The sequence below is a fragment of the Schistocerca nitens genome, chromosome 8 (assembly GCF_023898315.1).
Source record: "Schistocerca nitens isolate TAMUIC-IGC-003100 chromosome 8, iqSchNite1.1, whole genome shotgun sequence".
NCBI lineage: Eukaryota > Metazoa > Arthropoda > Insecta > Orthoptera > Acrididae > Schistocerca > Schistocerca nitens.
Window position 1 is genome coordinate 172,031,130 of NC_064621.1, and position 21,172 is coordinate 172,052,301.

The 21,172-nt window shown below is 41.7% G+C and overlaps 1 protein-coding gene across 2 annotated transcripts in view; it reads left to right on the forward strand.

Annotated features, from left to right (window-relative positions):
• LOC126199013 (neuroendocrine convertase 1-like) overlaps window positions 1-21,172 on the forward strand; it is a 522,936-nt gene that overhangs the window by 76,334 nt on the left and 425,430 nt on the right. The window contains exon 1 of one of the 2 annotated variants that reach the window (XM_049935696.1): window positions 7,147-7,346. The exons of the other annotated variant lie outside the window; for it this stretch is intronic. The gene's annotated coding sequence lies outside the window, so the exon portion shown is untranslated. Of the gene's footprint in view, window positions 1-7,146; window positions 7,347-21,172 lie in introns of those variants that run through there. 2 annotated transcript variants of the gene reach the window in all.

Genomic DNA, 21,172 nt, shown 5'->3' on the forward strand with positions numbered 1-21,172 from the left:
GAGGCATCCTACACATCTGATCAAATCACACTGATCCGTTACCTTCGGTTTATAGCGACAATGAGAGACCCAGGTACATTTCACCGGTAGGTGGTGCTGACCAGCTATATCAATGTTGAACGTGGAACCGCGGGTAGACATGGTTCAAATGCTAATCATTTCTACAGAACATCATAATGTACATGTTCTGTGACTGTGAACGGCCTATATACAGTCGTTCAAGGTGTTCTGGTTCTGTTTTCTTCTTAACATGAGGGTCAGTGTTGTATAGCACGTAGTTCAGGGGACAAGACATCATAAACACTGAGTGGTGTAAAAACTAAATTGCAGGGCGAAATTAGGTAGAGATACAGGTGAAAAATTTTACAAATGTGTGTGGAACATGGTAAGTATATGTGAAATGTGCTTGACATGTGTGTACATTGGTAAAGTCATGAGTATAAAGCACCTTCTAAAGACCTGGACCGATTAGACCAAATTTGGTAGACGTATTACTTACTGTCTGGAAATATAACACTGTGGGCATAAGGACCAGCAACAGTCTGTTATGATGTAGGTGATACTACGGAGACAGAAGGGGGAGCAGGAGAAGGACCGACAGATATATGGAAGGGTAAGATGGGCGGAGTAGGTGGGGAGGGAGAGGAGCAGGAGGAGCTACATGGGGAATGGAGATAGGGGAGGTGGTCAGAGAAACGGCGTGAAGGAAATGGAGTGGAGGAGGACCAGATGGACAGAGAGATTGGGGAGAAGGAGAAAGAGTGAGTGGAGGAGGAAATTCACGTAGGGGTTTGGGGAGGAGGTACATAGAATGGGATGGAGTAAATGGGCAGAGAAAGGGGCAAGAGCAGATGTGAGCAGAGAGTGAGAGCTGGTGAAGGTGGACAGAGAGAGGAGGTGGAAGAGATTGACAGAGAGAAGGGAGGAAGAAGACAGAGCGGTAAAGGGGAAAGCAGGAGATGGACTAACAATAAATACATGCCTGGGCAATGCTGAACAAACAATATTCTTTCTTTGAGAAAGGAGGCATTGAGTCACCTAGCATTATTGAAGAACGTATACGTCAAAGGTATTACACTGATAGTGGGAATCAGAGCCGCTTCGAGAATTTTTCATTATACTTAAAAGGGGAAGTTTACAGTCAGTGTGTATTACCATTTAGAAATGGAACTGAAACGCTAAAATCGTTCGAAAACTGAAACTTTTCAACAAATAATGGAGTGAAGCCTCATGGTAACTGCTGGAGTAGACAGGAAAACAAGCTAATGGACAAGAGTGGACAAATGACAGAGACAGGAATGAAATGGAGGTAGGAGGTTCCGCATGATAATAAAAGACCGAGACGACGATGGAATGGGAGGTCGGCAGTTGACAACAGGAACCGACATTAATGCAATATACTGAAAACCGTAATGTGTGCGTCAGACTTTAGGGGACTGTTTTCTAGGTCTGGATGTGAAGCTGTTGCTGCTGCTGCTGTAGTCGACGATGATTATGGATGACGTAAATAGTGCTTTAATCGTATGCAGAAACAGAGACCAATCTACGTTTGATTAAGATATTTGCTGGACGTACAGAAGTTCTGATGGCATTATGGAAGTGGTACATCTGGAGGGAACTTATTTATCTAGAGAGAGATTTGTGTGGGAAAGACTGGGCAAACACAGAAGTCGTAGTGGAGAACATGACGTTCTAGATTTTACGGTGAGTGATGGTATGTTTGGGAAATCAAAGTCCGAATCATATTGATTACAGTTATGGTAGTTTATATCATTAGCAATTTCTTAGTCGTCCTTCGAACCTACTACAACTACGAACATTATATGTTACACATAATGAGCAGTGAACTGCGGACAGCCCGTCTATGAAGTGCTCATAGGATTGTTATATAATATTGAAGGCCCGTCTGTAACATACACAGTAATCTTCCTCGTACAGAAAATATATTCAGAATAATTTAGAGAGATGCGTATCAACTCTCCCCATAGTAATACAAAATGTTCGACCCAAGACAGGAGGAGTCTATACTTTCAGTTCAAGTAAATGAACGGTAGATATCGCGATTCATAGCTTTTGTGCTAAGCAAAACCGATGTTAATGCCCTTTGGTGCAAAACTCGTACAGCTATCTGCGAAAACCATTTACTATCAATTCCTCCATTTGATTCAACTTTTGTAGATGACGAATAAGACCATGTACAGCCCATCAAATACTTTTGCACGTAGTGTTAAATATATTAAGAATGAAATATACACTACTTGCAATCGAACAGGAGGAAGACTGCTTCCTCGAAACTAAACCACATAAATACACGTTAATATCGATCAGAAGCGTGAATATCTTCACCTAGTTTAACCCTCTAACAATGAACACCTTCAAATATTCTCCCATTTGGGAATTCAGTACGACTGCAGATGCAATACGTATTTTTGTATTTTCAGCACCAACAGAGGACGACTGTATGCCTGCAAGTTCTTTCCATCTTTAACTGTACAAGTTACAACATACAATTCTCTATCGTCTTTTACCCATGTACGAAACGAACTGAAGGCATGTTGATTTTATATGGCGCCATTGTTATGCTTTACAGAACCCACGTTCATTTAGCCAAAACAGTCATCTACATTCAGCCTATCATCTCCTAAAGCTTCTGCACTTATTTCGTAAAGACAACATACAAATGATCTAATGAACAGCTTCGGAAACTTCAAGGGTCTGTTCGTGGACAATGCTGTTGCCTTTAAAAAGGTTATAACGTCTAACGACCGTACTGAAATGAAGAAAGGCCTGCAGAGCATCGACGGTTGAAGTAGGGACTGGCAGTTCACACTAAAAGTAAATAAATGTACTTCGAACAAATAGTCGAGGGGATAAAATAGTGTTTGAGAACCTTATCGGCGGTACACTGGAAGCAGAAACAATCGTAATATTCCTAGGAACAACCATCGCTAGCGACCTAGAGTGGAATGATTACATAAAACCAACAGTAGAAAATGGAGATTCTAGGCTAAGATTCACTGGGAGAATCTTAACGAAATGTAATTCATCTAAGGACGGACAACGATCATCGTAATAAAATACCAACAGGGAAACCTAAAGCTCGCACAAGAAAGATTAGTTTTCCAACTTTAAACGGTACAAAATAATGTAAAGTGGTTATATGAACACTCTACCAAGCACTTAAGTGCGACCTGCAGAGTAGTCATGTAGCTGTATGAGTAGATGTATACCGGAGAGATTAAAACTGTTAAGGAAGTTTACCGATACTCATTCTTCCAACGCCGGCCGGTGTGGCCGAGCGGTTCTAGGCGCTTCAGTCTGGAACCGCGTGACCGCTACGGTCGCAGGTTCGAATTCTACCTCGGGCATGGATGTGTGTAATGTCCTTAGGTTAGTTAGGTTTGAGTAGTTCTAAGTTCTAGAGGACTGATGATCTAAGATGTTAAGTCCCATAGTGCTCAGAGCCATTTGAACCATTTGAACCATTCTTCCAACACTGATGGAACTTGGAAGGGGGAATAGATAGTGGTAGCAGAAGTAGCCTCCGTTACACGTCGTAAGGTGGCTTTTGGAGTGTAGACGTAGGTTTTCCTGCTTCCGCCAATAGACTGCACAAAGGAAGAACAAGCCCATGTATTTAAAGTTGCGCTCTTGAAACTGCGGTTCGGTAGTTTTGGTGCACTATATAAATGACGTAATAAATGGTAGATTTACCTATAGTGTCTGTAGCATTGGTAGGGAAAGAAACATATATGAATGTAAGAGAGGAACTGTTTTTTGTTTGTTTATTTGTTTTACACATAAATAGAGCCGCACATTGTTCAGCGTTAGTCCACAGCGTATTTTATAATTTTACAAAACATAAACTGCATTTTATAAGTGAAAACATTTAGCTGCGCGTTTCACTTCTACGCTTTTATGTAACCAAAACAAATGCTTTTGATACAAGCCCAGTTGACATGCACGAACACAAAAAATGTATACAATTATTGTCGTTATTTTGTACTCAACAGAACGATCTTCATCATGATCAAAGGCAGGAGTTTCCCGTTATAATTGATAAATGCGGAAGTTTTTTAACATCAACAGAAACATGTGTTATTTATGCTGGATGCAGTATCGAAGCGATGTTTGATATGTTTTTTTTTTTTTTTTTAATCTTACCTTCTTTTGAGGAAATTGCGTTTTCAAGCGCTATGTGATTAATCCGTATTGATTTTTTTCCTTTCTTTACTACAACATACATCCGTTTCACGTTACAAACAATCAGTTTTCCAATAAAACCTGAGTTAACAATGTAAATTATCGAGCGAGTTGGGACAGTGGTTAGCACACTAGACTCGTATTCCCGATGTCGACGGTTCAAATCCGTGTCCGGCCATCCTGATTTAGGTTTTCCATGATTTCCCGAAATCGTTTCAGGGAATTTCCAGAATGGTACCTTTGAAACGGTACAGCCCGCTTCCTTCCCAATCTTACCCTAATCCAAGGGGACCGATGACCTCACTGTTTGGACACCTCCCTCGAATCAACCAACCAACCAACAATACAAATTTCAATTCTGCTGTGAGTACTGTATACTTTTAAGAAAAAGACTGGAGGATAACCATGTGGAACATCAATATCTCATAGCTTACATGGACCTTTATACAGGGTGGTCCATTGATAGTGACCGGGCCAAATATCTCACGAAATAAGCATCAAACGAAAAAACTACAAAGTACGAAACTCTTCTAGCTTGAAGGGGGAAACCAGATGGCGCTATGGTTGGCCCGCTAGATGGCGCTGCCATAGGTCAAACGGATATCAACTGCGGTTTTTTTTTTAAATAGGAACCCCCAGTTTTATTACATAATCGTGTAGTACGTAAAGAAATATGAATGTTTTAGTTAGCCCCCCTTTTCTCGCTTTGTGACAGATGGCGCTGTAATAGTCACACTCGTATAAGTTCGTGGTGTCACGTAACATTCCGACAGTGCGGACGGTATTTGCTTCGTTATACATTACCCATCTTAAAATGGACCGTTTACCAATTGCAGTAAAGGTCGACATCATGTTGATGTATGGCTGTTGTGATCAAAATACCCAACGGGCGTGTTCTATGTATGCTGCTCGTTGTCCTGGACGACATCATCCAAGTGTCCGGACCGTTCGCCGGATAGTTGCGTTATTTAAGGAAACAAGAGTGTTCAGCCACATTTGAAACGTCAACCACCACCTGCAACAAATGATGATGCCCAAGTAGGTGTTTTAGCTGCTGTCGCGGCTCATTCGCACATCAGTAGCAGACAAATTGGGCGAGAATCGGGAATCTCAAAAACGTCGGTGTTGAGAATGCTACATGAACATCGATTGCACCCGTACCAAATTTGTACGCACCAGGAATTTCATGGCGACGACTTTGAACGTCGTGTACAGTTCTGACACTGGGCACAAGAAAATTTCGGGACGATGACAGATTTTTTGCACGCGTTCTATTTAGCGACGAAGCGTCATTCACCAACAGCGGTAACGTAAACCGGCAGAATATGCACTATTGGGCAAAGGAAAATCCACGATGGCTGCGACAAGCTGTAACATCAGCGACCTTGACGGGTTAATGTATGGTGCGGCATTATGGGAGGAAGGATAATTGGCCCCCATTTTATCGATGGCAATCTAAATGGTTCAATGTATGCTGATTTCCTGCGTACTGTTCTACCGATGTTACTACTACATGTTTCACTGCATGACAGAATGGCGATGTACTTCCAACATGATGGATGTCCGGCACATAGCTGGCGTGCGGTTGAAGCGGTATTGAATAACATATTTCATGACAGGTGGATTGGTCGTCGAAGCACCATACTATGGCCAGCACGTTCACCGGATCTGACGTCCCCGGATTTCTTTCTGTGGGGAAAGTTGAAGGATATTTGCTATCGTGATCCACCGACAACGCCTGACAACATGCGTCAGCGCATTGTAAATGCATGTGCGGACATTACGGAAGGCGAACTACTCGCTGTTGTGAGGAATGTCGTTACACGTATTGCCAAATGCATTGAGGTTGACGGACATCATTTTGAGCATTTATTGCATTAATGTTGTATTTACAGGTAATCACGCTGTAACAGCATGCGTTCTCAAAGGTACATGTATCACATTGGAACAAATGAAATAAAATGTTCAAACGTAGCTACGTTCTGTATTTTAATTTAAAAGCCTACCTGTTACCAACTGTTCGTCTAAAATTTTGAGCCATATGTTTGTGACTATTACAGCGTCATCTATCACAAAGCGAAAAAAAGTGGTCCAACAAAACATTCATATTTCTTTACGTACTACACGAATATGTAACAAAAATGGGGGTTCCTATTTAAAAAAACATAGTTGATATGCGTTTGACCTATGGCAGCGCCATCTAGCGGCCCAACTATAGCGCCATCTGGTTTCCCCCTTCAAGCTAGACAAGTTTCGTCCTTTGTAGTTATTCGTTTGACGCTTTATCGTGAGATGTTTGGCCCGGTCACGATCAATGGACCACGCTGTATACTCAAACTCAGTTTCTAGATAGTTCACCACCTCAGTTTTCTAGCCTAATCCGGAAAGACAGATATGCAACACCCCTAATATACCGGTAATACGGTTACGATCTTAACTGACCAAACCTAAAAGGAAAACTACCGCGGTCTACGCTTTCTTACGATAGTCTACGGTAGCTTACGGTAGTTTTCCTGTTCTACATGTACTTATTTGGCAAAAGTACCTCTCTCTTCCGCGTCCAGATAAGACCTTGCCTGATCGTCTGCAGATGTGATGTCACGAAACAAACAAGGACGAGGGCTGCACCCCGTGTGGGTAGTAGCGTGGGATGACGGACTTACGTATGCGGGTGGGCATCGGCGGTAGGCAGCCAGCCGCCCACGCACGCATTAGCCGTCTCTGTGCGGTAGGCTTCCCCGCCAAGACCGGCGCGGTTCAATTAAAAAGCTTGATTGGCAGGCCGGCGTTGCGGTGGTGTTGGTGCCGCGGCGGTGGCGGGCGGTGTTGGTGGCGTGGTGGTGCTGCCTCTATCAGTCACGTCGCGTGCGCGGCGCGGCGCGGCCGCCGGCGGTGGCACCGCCTCTGACGCACGTTCGCAGGCCGGCCAATCGGAAAACGAGTCTTTTGGCTTGCACTGTGGCTCCCCCTCCCCACCACGGACCCCTTCCTCAGTCGCTCACCGGACCTCTCCCCCTACTCTCCCTCTTCTTCAGGCCCGGGGTGTCCCAATTCCTCGCCACTCCCACCTACTGTTAAATAAACCAGCCTCGTCGCAGTGGTACGCTGGTCCTCCGCACCACGCCTCGCTTCCAGAGCTTCTGGTAAGTAGTTCGCTGCAGCGGTCGACCGCCTCCACGCATTCACGTGAAACTGCATTCGTAAAGGCTGCTCCCGCCAGTTTACGTTACTTCGTCACAACAGCAAAACACGTAGATAACTACTCGCTAAGCCCAACACTTGTTAATCGTTTCAGAGTCCTCACCCACCTTAACTTGACAATATAGCATTTTAATTCACCGGCATACCTCACGCGAAAGTTGAAATTGGTGCAGTTTTGTATGATTTCCGCAATACATTTATACTGGAGAGCCCTGCGTTCGACATTTGTGCTATCTTTTGACCACACAGTTATTACTTACTGCAGTCTCTCCAGAAGAAACTGAAACATATCGTGGGATAGAGAAGCTTGGTGGCTAGTTATGTGATACTTCTGTTACTTTTATGGTACTTTCAGCAACTTCACCCTATACCACCAAATAAAATCGTATCTACCCCTCGCATATTTGCTTACATCAGCTACTGATTATTTTACGTGTGTGACTAATTACCTCGATATGACTCGTACTGACTTACAGCGAAAGGGCACCAATCAGTCTTTTTTGAAGTACTGTGAGCGGTCGTTGAGTATGACGTTAACGCTACTAACCATCAAAATACCTTTGCTTTCCTCTCCACATACACATTATGGAACAGTTTTTTTCCCAAGAACACAAACCTTAGTGAAAATATGTAATCTGGCGTCAGGTCAAGAACAAACCCTGCGGTAAGATTTTTGTAAACGTTTAGAGTAGCTATAACGCTTCATTATATGATTAAGATGCCTTGAAAGCCTAATAATTATATGGAATATTTTCCTGGTTCATCTGTGCATTCCTTGAATGTTACTACAGAAAATAAAAGAAAAAGGGAACAAAAGGTCTCTCATTTTTACTACACAATTAAGAGCATAAAATACGTTAAAGTATTATGTGCATACTACACCCATCTTAAATGCTGTTATCTATAAAAAGACGTCACGAGAGGGTTTAAATTATCGCCCTTAAATTATTCCACGGTTGCATTAGCTCCTGTTCCGTTGGTTGGTTTTTGGCAGAATATTTTATGCATTATGAATGAAAAATACACGACAACGACGTAGTATTGTACAGTATTTATTAATTTACAAATTAGTTTTCTGGTGTTAAGCTGTGGCGTAACAACCGAAAACGGGCTTTTAAAGTAGTAAATATTGTGGAACATTAAATCAGTGTCTCGTGTTTTTTCATTCAAATTGTATTGTACTTTTCTGCACTGTTTTAATAGCTGTTTGACAATAACACTGGCGAATATTACAGGCGTGCTACTTTCTCTGTTCATGCCATTGACTTTTTGTTTGATGGGGATTAGTTCCATCGATTTCCGCGAAACTCACAAACAGAACTGGAAGTACTTTTGTTTCATCATCTGTATTAATCTGTTGATGTAATTACTGTGCAATAAGGAACAGAGAATGAGATAAAAAAGTTAAGAACGTCATAAAAAATCCGAGTAAGTTTATTTTCATAACTTTATTAATGTCTGTAGTTTCTTGCACATTTCACAAGCTTTTTATTTTCCCAATTATTTAAACAGGTGTCTGCCGACCGTCGATCAAGAATTAGTGGACTGCTCTATAACATAGTCGCCAACACATAACTTCTTTGGAAACGTAAGAGAAATAAATCGCAATGCCACAAACACATTACGTTAATACTACAAAATATAGAACTTCTTTCTGTGTTCAGTAATTGATACGGTTTCCAGACTCGCGTAGCATTATATGCTTTTGTGAGTATCGACGACAAAGAAAAAGTGAAGTGTCAAACAACAATTCCATTATTTACATATATCGGAATCTGAGATGCCTTAGGTCTCCAGTTCTAAACCGATTACAAAAGTATTTGACGACATTACCTCATGTTTGTGCTGAATTGAAATTAATAAGCTTAAAACAATAACTACGAAAAGTATCAGGTTGCACTAATCAGTAATATGTATTAAATGTTAAGTTAGCTACATCTCGTACTATAAAACTCGATAAAAGTAGAAAATTTTCCATAACATACCTTAATAATTACAGTTCTCATGCTACATACTTGACGTGTTCCATCTATGAGGGCTACACATTCGGAGATCCTTTATCTCTAGTGGTCCAACTATATCTTTCGTCTCGAGTGATATTCTTTCCCGTATAATCCATATTTTACATATCTCACTTTTCGTGATATTTGATGCGCTGTTTGTTATCGTGAAAATGGGAGATTATGAAGACGTAGTCACATTGAGTCCTTATAATGTAGCATGTAAGTAATTTTCTACTTTTTTGGCTGCAGTAAAAGTTAAGAATAAAAGGAACACAGATAATGCAGAACACAAACCAAAAAATCTAAAATTTGTCCTTCACACTATGCGACGCCCACTAATTCAAAACTTACAACAAATTTCAGTGTTACTTGTTGCCTTCAGTACTAGTGCTCCAATGATCCCTTTAATTTGTCTTGATAACTTATGTGTATTATTCATTAGCCTTACTTTTTAGAATAGAATACCCCTTTACTGATACCGGACGGAGTTTCATGTAATTCAAAGTGTCAAGTAGGGAATATGTTTTTGACACACTATAGGCTCTTAAATGGTTTCTATGCTTCTAATGGTGGCAAATAACCTCTACATTCAAGGAGTGGTGTGTGGGAAAAAGACAACTGCACAACAAGTGAAACTAAATAAACTTCTAAATGGTGTGTATCTAAATTCATGACCCTAAATTATCACAAAAACCGTATTTCTGCTTCTTTCCCAAGAAAATAAGGAACAGAGAGTTCATTTCTTCGTCTTTCCCTATCAGTTTCTCTTCTAGTACGGGGTCCGTTTTTTACTATACTGCAAATTTTATTTAATTTAATTCTGTGGCCGGATGTGAGTGGCGTGTGTCACCTGTGAAACATATAAACTTGGTTCCGCATGTAATCGCATCATAAACCTCTGCGTATCATATTCTCTGAGACAGAATTTAGAGATGAGCACCTCATTTGCCCAAACGAGTGTGGGAAACCGACTAACCACACGCAGGCTAGCCACTGTACCAGCGCTTGGTTGGTAATACGCCGCGCAGGTTCGACCACGGGTTGGTGCAACCCCCTGAGTCGTCAGCTGGTGTGCTGCGCCGTACGCTGTAAGAGCAGGTGAATTCCTGTATTAGTCGGGTAAAACAGAATACGTCATTGCCGATTTCCTTCGGAAAGTAAAGGGACAGCAAAATTAGCTTAGCGTATTTCGTACTTAGAGCCTAAGTAGCCAAAGCTTTCCTGTACTTGCTGTCAATCACCAACTGTAAACAGCTCTACTCAAAAGTGTAAGCTCGCATTCATATGCTTATTTACGTCTAACTGGAAGACTGCCACGAGAAACTGCATAAACTGAGGGCCACAGTTACCTTATATTTCTTGTCCCTTTCTTTGTTCTCTAATATGTTAAGTGCAGTTCATCGCATAACTATCTGTGGGCCCGAAAGTTTCTTTTCGTTACTTCCACTTCTTCATTTCTAACGTAATAATTATAATAAAGAGTCCACTGATTCTCATGTCTCAGCAACAATTTAAACAACTGAAGACAATCTGACAATAGAAGATAACGTCCACATCTACATCTGCATGACGACTCTGGAATATAACCGTTATTTTCTGAAAGAGAGTTCTTCGACATACCTCCATCTTTCCATACCACATTTGATTTATCTTATATTATTACTATGATCATTTGTTTGTACGTAGGTTGACGACGGTAAAATATTTTCGCGTTCAGAGGAAACAGTTGGTGATTGAAATTTTCTTGAAGAAAGACCTCATCACAGCGATAAACTCCTTTGTGTTTATGATTTCCGCCCCATCACGCTTGTCACACCCGTGACAACCTCTCCCTTATCTCGTGCTAATACAAAACAAGCCACCCTTCTTTGGATTTTTTCGAAGTCCTCCGTCAATCCTGCTTGGTACAGATCCCATACACCACAGCAGTACTGCAACAGAGGACGGATAAGTGTAGTGTAGGGAGTCTCCTTAGTAGATATGTTGCGTCTTCTAAGTGTTACGTCAATAAAACGTGGTATTTTGTTTACCTTCCCCACAACATCATCCATGTGTTGGCTCCAATTTAAGTTGTTTGTAACTGTAATTCTAGGTATTTCGTTGCATTGAAAGCCTTTATCTTTGTGTGATTTGTCGTATAACCAAATTTTAACGGATTTGTTCCAGTACTCACGTGGATAACCTCACACTTCCCATTATTCAGAGACAATTCCTACCTTTCGCACAAACAGCTGTCGTGTATAGGTCATTTTGCAATTGCTTTTGATCCCCAAACGACTTTAAGAGGCGGTAAATGACACATCATCTGCAAAAATTCTAAGAGGACTGCTCGGATTGTCTGCTAAATCGTTTGTTTAGATTAGAAGCAACAGAGGGCGTATAACACGTCCTTGGGGAACAGCTGAGAGTCCTTGGGGAACAGTACAGACCACTTACGTTTTACTCGACGACTGACAGTCGATTACTACGGACTGTGACCTTCCTAACAGGAAATCACGAATGCAGCCACACAACTAAAGCGATATTCCGTAGGCACACAACCTGATTAGAGGTCTCTTGTGAGGGACGATGCCAAAAACCACCTGAAAAATCTAGAAATACGGAATCAATTTGAGATCTCCCTGTCGGTAGCACTTATTAGTCCTTGCGAACAAAGAGATAGTTATGATTCACAATAGCGATATTTCCCAAATTTGTGCTATGTGTCAATAGACCGTTAACTTCGAGGCAGTTCATAATATTCGAACACAGTATATATTACTAAATTCTACTGCAGATCGATACATGTGCTATAGATCAATAATTAATCGGATTACTCCTATTTCCTTTTCTGAGTACTAGTAAATTTGGACAACGTTGTAGTCTTTTGGTATCAGTCTTTCGTCGTGCGAGTAGTTGTATATAATTTCTAATTCTGGGGCTACTGCATCAGCATGCTCTGAAAGGAACCAACCTTGTATACACTGACGTGAGGAGAGTCTTGGGAGACCCCTACTATCTGTAGGAATTCCTACTGCCCGGCATAGTGCAGTAAATTCTTGGAAGTCCCGTGCAGAAATGTTGTGCCATACTGACTCTATACTAACTTACTTACTTACTCCTTGGCCTCTCTGATGATCACAGCCCAATCCTGACGACTTTCTGATCGTTTGCTCTAGCTCCTGACTCCAATCTTTCTCAAATCATTTTCTACATCCTCCAGCCATCGTTTCCGGTGTCTTCTTTTGTTTCTTTTGCCACCTAGATTTCCTGTGTAAACCTTTTTGACAGCTCGATCCTCCGACATTCGCACTACTTGGCCCATCCATCTAAATAAGTTACACTTAATTTCATTCGCCAAATCAGGGCTTCTATACAGTTTTTCCAGTTCCTTGTTTCTCCTTATCCTCCATTGCCCCGCCTCACACACGGCTCCAATAATCTTTCTTAATATTTTCCTCCCCCATCTTCCCAAGAGCTCTTCTTCTGCTACAGTCATTGTCCATGTTTCTGAGCCCTACATTACCACCGGTCTTATGACTGTTCGATAGACAGTCACCTTCGATTTTCTGCTCAGGCAACGTGACTGAAGGATCATGGTCAGGGCCCAGTAAGCTCTATTTCCGGCAGCAATCCTATATTTTATTTCTTCTCTTATTCTACTGTCCTCCGTAATCAGCACTCCCAGCTATTGTAACTTCTCACATCTCTCATAATTGCCTCTGTTCAATTTAATATATTTCTCTTAAACAACAACATTTTTTCTAGAAGCAAAGAGGTACTGTGTTTTTGTGTTGTTTACTCTAAGACCTAACTGTTCTGCCTCCTTTTCCAGTCTGCCAAATCATTCTTCCATTTCTTTCAAACTTCTAGACAGCATACGCATCTCATCGGTATGAGCAATTTTTTGGTGCATACGGGTAAACAGAGTGTCACCTCGGCTATCAATCTCCACCCTTCGCATCACTCTCTCCAATACTATGTTGAAGAGTAGCGTGGATACTATAACACCCTGTCTTAACCCTCGGTTGACCTCAAATTCTTTAGAAGGTTTTCATTCTACTTTTACCTCGCATTTTGTGCTGGTGAGGGTCATTTGTACCAGTCTCGTAAATTTACTTGGGAATTTCGTCTCCATTAAGGTGTCATATAGCTTTCTCCTTTTAATACTATCATAGTTCTGTTTGAAGTCGACAAAAAGCTAGTGTACATCCGAATGATATGCATAACATAATTCCTTTATTTGCCTTATAATGAAGATCTGGTCAGTTGTTTATCTGCCCTGTCTACAACCGCACTGGTAGTCTCCGAGTATTTCTTCTGTAATTGGTGCAAGTCTCATAGCAATGACTTTGGCTAATACTTTGTACACCAAGCGATAACTTTCACAGTTTCCTTTGTTCTTCTTCTTATGAATCGGGAATATAATGGCCGTGTTCCACTGGCCTGGCATCTCTTCATTTTCCCATATTTCTACTATCAGCTGATGTAACAATCTTGTTAGATGTTCACCTCCACCCTTGATCATCATTGCTCAAATGTCGTTACCTGGAGCCTTATTATTCCTTAGGCCTTTAATTGCCTTCCCAACTTCCTCTATTGTTGGTATAGGCACAGGTCTTTCATCCTGACTAACATTCTGCCACCCTTGGTCACCCTGTTTCATTTTCTTCCAGAACTTCTCTTTCTGTAGTGACAGTCAGCAGCTCGCTGAAATATTCGGCCTATCGGTCTAGAACCTGTTCTTCTCCTCCTATAAAATTTCCTTCTTTATCTCTGCACAATACTGTACGTGGTCGGAAGCCTTTCTTCAGTTCCTGAACTCTCTTGTAGAATTTTCTTACTTCTTGATCATTATACTCGTCTTCTAGCTCCGTAATCCATCTCCTCTCTAACTCTTGTTTCTTTCTTCTGCAAATCCTATCTGCCTCTTTCCTTTTCTTATGAATTCTTCTGTATTAGATCTTGTTGTCCTGTTTATCATTTTCTTCCTGCACTCATTTCTCTCTTCCATTGCCTTTATACAATCTTTATCGTACCATCCTGCCCTTTTCACCCTTTCTTTTAAACCTAAAACTTCCTCTGCATTTTCTTGTGGAGCCTCTTTAACTCCACTTCCCTTTGATGCTTTCCAGAGCTTGCCTTTGTTTAGCCTCACACTTCTTCCGCAGTTCTGCCTCTATAGGCTACCATAATTCCAAAGGTATGCTGGTGCAGCATGCTGTGCAGGAACTGATCTCTCGATTATGCCCCATTAATGTTCGATGGAATTGAAGACTGGCGATCCAGGTGGCCATATCATTCGTTGGAATTGTCCAGAATGTTCTTCAAGTCAATCGCGAACAATTGCGGCCTGGCGACGGGGCGCATTGTCACCCACAGAAATTTCATCGTTGTTGATGAATATGAAGTCTATGAATGGCAGCATATGGTCTCCACGTAGCCGAACATAACCATTTCCATTCGGTTATCGATTCAGTTGGACCACAGGGCCCAGTCCCTTCCACGTAAACACAACCCACACTATTACGGAGCCACCACTAGCTCGCATACTTCTTTACAACTTGGCTCCATGGCTTCGACGAGTCTGCGCCACGCCTTGAACCTACCATCAGCTCTTACCGACTGAAGTCGGGACTCATATGACAAGGCAACGGTTTTCCATTCCTCTAGGGTCCAACTGATATCGTCGCGAGCGCAGTAAAGGTGCTGCAGGCGACGCCGTGCTGTTACCAAAGGCACCTCGTCGGTCCTCTGCTTCTACAGCCCATTAAAGCCAAATTCGCCGCATTGTCTTACCGGATACGTCCGTCGTACGTCGCACATTGATTTCTACGGTTATTTCACGTAGTGTTGCTTGTTGTCTTACACAAACGCCGCTGCTCTCATTCATTAAGTGAAGGCCGTCATCTACTGCTTTATCCATGGTGAGAGGTAATGTCTGAAATTTGGCATTCTGGGCACATTCTTGACATAGTGGTTCTCGGAATATTGAATTCCCCAAAGATTTCCAAAAATAGAACGTCCCACGCGTCTAGCTTCAACTACCACTCTGCGTTCGAAGTCCGTTAATTCTCGTTGCGCGGCCACAATAACGTCGTAAAACTTTTCACATGAACCACGTGAGTACAAATAACAGCTCTGCCAATGCACTGCCCTTTTATACCTTGTGTACGCGGTACTACAACCACCTGGGTATGTGAATATCGCTAGCCCATGACTTTTGTCGCTTCAATGTATGTGTCACAAGTTAGCGAGCATCGCGTTACATTGTACGAGTTGGTAGTTGATGGTTGGAGACATAACATCGTTGTTAACACTTCATAGATGTTGGCGACTGATTAACCGCGTATACGACTGTAGTTAAGCCCCTCAGCGTCGGTTAAGGCCTGAAAGTGGTGCGCTGTAGCCCAGAAACTGATAGCAATTTCATAAATAACATCGTAAAGACAGCTGTAGGTGATTCACTTTATGACACTATACGAGCAGGTGAGTTCATGTATAAGTCGTATAAAACAAAGTATGCCCTTTCCGACTTCCGTCGAGAACTAGAGAGACAATAAAGATTTGATTTGTGATTTTACTGCAGCCATGTCTCTCAACATGTGAACTTCTAACAAGAAAGGAAGCTTAGAAGTATCCACGTGAAGGACCTAAGTAGCCAAATATTTTCTCTAATTGCTCAAATACAATATAAGATATCTCTTTTTAATCATCTCTCCTCAAAAGTGTAGGCTCGCATTTGTTTGCAAATCTTCTTCTAACAGAAAGATTGCCTCAAAAAACGTGGAACGTCCAAGTCTCCTTATAAACTGAGGCACGTTGTTGCCTTAATTTTCAAGTTTCTTTCTTTGTACCCTAACATGTTATGTACACTTCAACGCATGGTGGGCCCGAAAGTTTCTCGTCTTTGCTTGCACTGCTGCTTTCCTATCGTAATAACTATAAAGTGTTGAGATAAACAGTCCACTCGTTCTTAGGTTTCAATAAAAGGTTTAAAGACCAGAAGGCAATATGACAATAGAGGATAACACGTGGAAATGGTATGTGTGTACGGAAATCGATAGACAAACAGCTGCCTTTCTTTGCATTGTCAACGACACTTCTGCATAGTAGTGGTTTACAGGAGCAGACTGTGCGCAAAGGCGGAAGGTGGTCAATGGCCACTGCCTTCATGCAACAAGTGCACTTCAGGGGTGTGTGCGGGGTCGTACCGAGGGGATGGTGAGATAGGCCCCGACAAGGGCGTATGCACAGAGAGGGCACAAAAGACCGACGAGAAAAAAGAATACAAGGAAAAAAAAACTGTTTAGTAGCTAACCCGGAGCTGCAGGTAAGTTCTCCTTACCCACGAGTTCCTACCTTCTTCTTATGACAAGAAGCCTTTTCCTCGGTCTGCGACCATAATCACATGCTTTTATCACTATGCAGTTTCTTATGGTTTGATTTGATGTAAGTAGCAACATAAGTAAAAGACCACAACTGAACGCACGTCTATTGCAAACATTGTTTATGTGCCACAATATGCTTCCTTCACACAGCTGTCGGCTCCACACCTCACTGATGTTCAGCGACAGAGTTTGTAGGGCACCCCTTGTTCGCAGATTAGACCAAATTTTACTTTATTTCCAGTTTTGCTATTTCATATACGTGAAATGAACGCATCAGAGCTGTAGTAAGTACAGATCTGGAACGAGCGGTAGGTTCCCGCGCTGGGTAGCTGAGACAGTTGGTCATCTGGCACTTTCAGAACCAGTGAGATCAGGTGCCGATGCAGAATTCGCTCATGGCGTCAGCAAAGAGATACGTAGAGAAAGTACATTCATTCTGGCGCGATCAAGTAATTGTGAAAGGTGCCTTTAAAATTACGGGGTATCTTTAGAATTAATCTGAATATGGGGAGAGGGGGAGGTAAAATATGGCCTCAGTACAACTGTCGCGCAAACGGAATGCAGTAGGATGTGCCGTACATCAGAGCTGGATGAAGCATGGAGTGGAATTTTAGCAGTGAGAGCGTAAACAAAACTTCTGGTAAGAGAACATTTATTATATCGCTAAAATTAATTGCACTCATGAATATGTATAGTGAATAATATGATGGTTGCTGTTGCCTTCAGTCTATTACGTCGCATATTAATTAAATCTAGAACTTTACTTCGGAGTCCCCTGCAAGGTCTATGATCTGTGGGAGAGGAATGATCAAAAGATCGTTTAATCACGAACACTTACATTCACACGCACTTGAGAGACTAACAGGAAGAAAAAGAACTAAAACCTTTCACCACAGGACACGTGGGTAACAAGAGAGGCTGTTCCCTTCATTTTAACATGCTGTATAAATGAATAAAATTTGTACTAAAGTGAATTACTATAAAATAAGCATAAATAAGAATCACAATTAATTCAGATATTCTACAGCGGAAGATCACTGTGGCCTTGGCACTGTAGACTTTCTCACTAGATCACGACCACGTGGTCCTCACAAACAAAAGCGAGCACAAAGAAAGTTATCAAGTGAGACGAACTGCACGAAATTCAGTCATAAAATCACGGAAATCATACGCAATATACATGCTCTCGCGAAAAGAATATAAACAAAAAGAATTGAATCACAAGAAACTCAACACGGCCTCACATGTTTGATTAACAGTTCAACTGAACGATAGCCTATACCGTCCCTGGATTTTAACGCATTTAACACTCGCAAATTAGCATGTAATATTTGTGACACTTGAAATTAAACTATGAATTATTTAAGGAATCATTTACTTTGACTAGCTTTGAAAAACCTACATAAAACACAACACTAACTTCTCATCGAAAAGGCATACTTCCGTTCCACGGAACACTCCACGAGCATTCGCTCTCCAACCAAAACCGCTCCCCGTACCTACGGAAGTGGCCAGAGGAACCCCCATATGCAAAAGGTTCGTCCAAGGCAAACAGAAACCTCTTAGTTACCTGATACATGGTTCCTACAGTTGTCTGTTCTGACACAATGCCCGACTACAACACCCCCCACTGAAATCCTTGCACATACTCATTCATAGATTCAACTGATCGGAAAAGAAGAGGAAAGAATAGAAACATGGAAATATGGCACTTAAATGTATCATACATGTGTGTGGGGCTTCGACAAGTACCAATAACCTAATGGAATGTTAAAACTAAATGTGGATAGTATACGGTGGCCACCACAAACACACTAGCTGCTCTGTCTTTTCCCTTTTCTTCTTTACATCTAGGGCAATAGACCACTTTAGGCCACTTGCACCAACAGTTGAGGTGCCAGAGGCGAACAAATTAAGCTTTGTGGTATGGTAAAATCATGAAGAGGCTCATGCAGAGACGGTTCATCACACCCACACCCCGGAGAAATGACTGTGCTGGGAATGGTTTTGCCATGCAAGGACACACCCAAGCAGGCTTTGATCCATGCCACCGACAGAGAATTGTTAACAGTTGCTCAAGACAAGCAGGAACAGTATGAAATACAACCAAGATTGATAACAGGCAACCACCACTATTACTTAAACCTAACATTTTACAAATTTGTCATCAGTTTCTGTGACATTGTTTTCAAAATTAAATTAATTTTGTTGTGAAACTGAAAATTGTATGTCACTAACAAATAATTAATAAATCAAAGTTGCCTTTTGTCACTTAGAGATTAGGATGAGCCTACAGGTCAAAAATGGTATCTTTAAGTAATTTTACAATGCCATGAAATGTTAATACAAGTATTAATGAATACATTAATAACTTTGACATAACCGAAGATGTGCAGTCTTACACGAACTATACCGAATATACCATCAAGCTACAGGCTGTGCGCCATAGTCGGCAATCGTCGATAGCACGCCTTTCGATCCAGTCCTGCGGTAGACAATGCTCTCGTACACTTAATAGCTGGCTTACGGATCAGTGTGAACAAGTTCATTTTCGGTGATTCTTAAATAAACGCACCATAATGGCATCCCTTTTAAAAATTATTTGCACAGTAACGTTTCTTCCCGCTGCATTACGTTTATTTACTCGTGTCCATAACATGTTGTTGTTGTTGTGGTCTTCAGTCCTGAGACTGGTTTGATGCAGCTCTCTATGCTAGTCTATCCTGTGCAAGCTTCTTCATCTCCCAGTACCTACTGCAACCTACATCCTTCAGAATCTGCTTAGTGTATTGATCTCTTGGTCTCCCTCTACGATTTTTACCCTCCACGCTGCCCTCCAATGCTAAATTTGTGATCCCTTGATGCCTCAAAACATGTCCTACCAACCGATCCCTTCTTCTAGTCAAGTTGTGCCACAAACTTCTCTTCTCCCCAATCCTATTCAATACCTCCTCATTAGTTACGTGATCTACCCACCTTATCTTCAGCATTCTTCTGTAGCACCACATTTCAAAAGCTTCTATTCTCTTCTTGTCCAAACTGGTTATTGTCCATGTTTCACTTCCATACATGGCTACACTCCATACAAATACTTTCAGAAACGACTTCCTGACACTTAAATCTATACTCGATGTTAACAAATTTCTCTTCTTCAGAAACGATTTCCTTGCCATTGTCAGTCTACATTTTATATCCTCTCTACTTCGACCATCATCAGTTATTTTGCTCCCTAAATAGCAAAACTCCTTTACTACTTTAAGTGTCTCATTTCCTAATCTAATCCCCTCAGCATCACCCGATTTAATTTGACTGCATTCCATTATCCTCGTTTTGCTTTTGTTGATGTTCATCTTATATCCTCCTTTCAAGACACTGTCCACTCCGTTCAACTGCTCTTCCAAGTCCTTTGCTGTCTCTGACAGAATTACAATGTCATCGGCGAACCTCAAAGTTTTTACTTCTTCTCCATGAATTTTAATACCTACTCAAAATTTTCTTTTGTTTCCTTTACTGCTTGCTCAATATACAGATTGAATAACATCGGGGAGAGGCTACAACCCTGTCTCACTCCTTTCCCAACCAATGCTTCCCTTTCATGCCCCTCGACTCTTATAACTGCCATCTGGTTTCTGTACAAATTGTAAATAGCCTTTCGCTCCCTGTATTTTACCCCTGCCACCTTCAGAATTTGAAAGAGAGTATTCCAGTTAACGTTGTCAAAAGCTTTCTCTAAGTCTAGTCCATAACATAACATACATATATAGCCGATAGACAGCAATTTACAAACAATATAAGTACATGATTAAATTCCATATGACCTTTAAAATTCCTGCCGTCTGAACTGCTGTATCTTTAGCGATAACCAGGTCGACCATCGGGCGAGGTGCTGGGAGGTCTCTACGGTTGAGCAGGTGTTGACGACCTTGCTGTTCGCCACCTTAACATAGTTCATCTCCTGGAGAGAAACCCCATTTCTTCAAATTGATCTTGCATCGGGATACACCAGTTCTTAGCCCGTTGATGACCTTCCACGTTTTACATGGGAGGTGACGTCCTTTAGCAAGCTCTTCTTTAGGGTTGTTCCAGTATGTCTCTGATGGTGAGTTACGGCAAAGCTGTATTCGACGATTTGCTACTGACGTTAAAAGTGGCTCTGCTGAACGGAGGAATCTATTTCTTGATCTTAATCTTGGATGTTGGTGTTCACATCCGAACAAGGGGTGTCTTGGGTCTGTCTGCTGTTTCCGCTTCTCTTTTTCTGCTGCTGTTCTTCTGATATGTGGAGGTGCTATGCCCATGAGATGATACATTTTATTAATAGGAGTTGTCCGCAAGCAGCCAGTGACAATGCGTCTTGTTTCATTAAGGGCAATGTCCACTTGTTTGGCATGGTTG